We start from the raw sequence: 2493 nt of genomic DNA, 5'->3' as shown, positions 1-2493 counted from the left end.
GCGGACACGGGGAGGAAGCAGAACAGTTGGGGGACACAGGAGCTCAAAGGGGAGAATGCAGAAATACAGGGAAAACCAGCCGAGTCCGCGGAAGGCACAACACCGCACGTGGGATCACAGCCTCCTGCTGACGGGACAAGAGGCACCGAACGCTTGGGGCTGGCAAGTCCAAGTCTGTGTTTGTCTCCGGAACCCCGTCGGTGCAGAGACCCGACTTCCCATGTCCTGTGGGTCTTCGCGATAAACCCCGCTACGTGGTGCCACTGATGTGTCTTCCCGAAGGCTTCCGGTGCCTAACACAGCGAACCGTATTAAAATGTTCCATTTTAAAGCATCGGTTTGCTAATGATCACATAATAGGGGTTCACGTCTGTGTTAGTGAATGAGGTAGAGCAAAATGCCTACAGGACGTAGTTTTCATAGTTGATCATTCCTAACAGAAGAGCAAATAATATAAAAAATTCATTGTGGGGTGGGGCACTCGGCTGGCTCAGTCGTGGCACGTGTGGCCCTTGATCTCATGGTTGTAGGTGTGAGCCTCCCACTGGGTGAAGAAATTACTTAGAATAAAATCTTTAAAAAATATATTAAAAATTCATTGTGGGAGGAGTTAGAATTCATGTAATCAACTTGAGCTAAAAATAGCCTCAAGCCAATCATAATACGTGCTTAGTACCTGCTGTGCTTTTTACCCTTTGGCGTGACACCATCTCCAGGGCTCCCTATGGAAGGAGCGACACAAAAGTCATTTGATTTGTGATCATTCATTTGAACAACTGTTAGTTAATATGGTCCACAACGGGAATTGCATGATGTAGCCGATGTCAGGCTGTTGAGGTGCGCCTTCTCCGCTGCCTCTCCTCCCGGTGAAGGCGAAGTCACATGGGAATAGCTCTGGGAGCTTCCAGGCCCTCGATTAGAAGGAGCGGCCCCGTCATTGCTGACGTCTAAATTTTCTTGGATTTGGACGCTGACGTCATCATCGAAGACTCCTGACTATCTTTAGGGAAGATTTAGTAGAGATGAGAATCATCTCTACTTTCCAAAATTTTCCGGAATAGGAATCAAGCTAGATTTTTTTATTAAACTTGTTATTTTGAGATAACTGTATATTCACATGTTGTTGTGAGAAATAATACAGATCTACCCCGTTGCCCCCAATGGTAACATGCACAAAACTCAGTGTAATGTTACAGCTAGATGTTCACTGTGAGTCAAGGGACAGAACATTCCATCCCCACAGGATCCCTTCTGCTGTTCTTTAAAGCCACACCTACCTCCCTATTCCATCCTCTGTGGCAATCACTATTCCGTCCTCTATGTCTGCCATTTCAAGAACGTTACATAAATGGAATCATACACAGCGTAATCTTTTGAGACTGGCTTTTTTCACTTCCCTGGAAATTCATCTAGTCAACCTAGGTTGTTTGTTTGCTTGTTTTTTTTTTTTTAAGTCACATGAAATGAACTGTCCCTCACTGGTCATAGCATACCAAATGCACACCCTTATCCAGGGAATAGAGTTACACTGGTTTTGATGATGTTTATCCTATGCAATCTCAGACAGATTCTAGAACTGCTAAAAGAAGGCCACCTTCCTCCAGGGAAGCTGTGTGCCCGCAAGAAAGACGGAGGATTAGGCCAATATGATATTCCAGACTCTGCATTTTCACTATGATAAAAATTGAGCTTAAGCAGTAGAGTAGTCGTAGGTTTATTAATACTAGATACTACATTTGATTTTTTGGTTTGTCTTAAATGTAGAAATTTAGAGAAAAAATAGGTAGCTTTTTTCTTTCTTTGAATAGTCATCGACTCATAAGTTTCTTTTTGAAATTTTTAGCTTATTTGTTATTAGGTTTTTCATAACGTATGCTTTAAACTAAAGTATTATAGTTTCCTCATTCATTTCTTACAACCCTGTGAGACTGATTTTCCCCCTACTCTATAGAGGAGGCTGATTAGCGAGGTTACATAATTTGCCTCAGTCACCTAGTAAAGAATTACAGAGTAAGGACAAGAACCACAGATGTCTATGGTTGACCAAGGCCCCAGGTCAGTGAGAATCCCAAAGCTACATGGTGCAACAAAGGAAAAACCTTGTTACTCGTTCTTAATAAACTGTTTTGATTATACACCAATAATGTTAACTCTCTGTAGAAAAACTGGTAAGCCAAAAAAAAAAAATGGTTAATGTTTTTGTGCACATACTACCAGAGCAATAATTTTTTTTTAAAAGAACTTTTACGGGGCGCCTGGGTGGCGCAGTCGGTTGAGCGTCCGACTTCAGCCAGGTCACGATCTCGCGGTCCGTGAGTTCGAGCCCCGCGTCGGGCTCTGGGCTGATGGCTCGGAGCCTGGAGCCTGTTTCCGATTCTGTGTCTCCCTCTCTCTCTGCCCCTCCCCCATTCATGCTCTGTCTCTCTCCGTCCCAAAAATAAATAAATAAACGTTGAAAAAAAAAATTTTTTTTAAAGAACTTTTACAATCATC

Source organism: Puma concolor, chromosome B4 (assembly GCF_028749965.1).
Source record: "Puma concolor isolate L17-30 chromosome B4, mPumCon1.1.hap2, whole genome shotgun sequence".
Classification (NCBI taxonomy): domain Eukaryota; kingdom Metazoa; phylum Chordata; class Mammalia; order Carnivora; family Felidae; genus Puma; species Puma concolor.
This window is presented reverse-complemented; position numbering follows the sequence as displayed.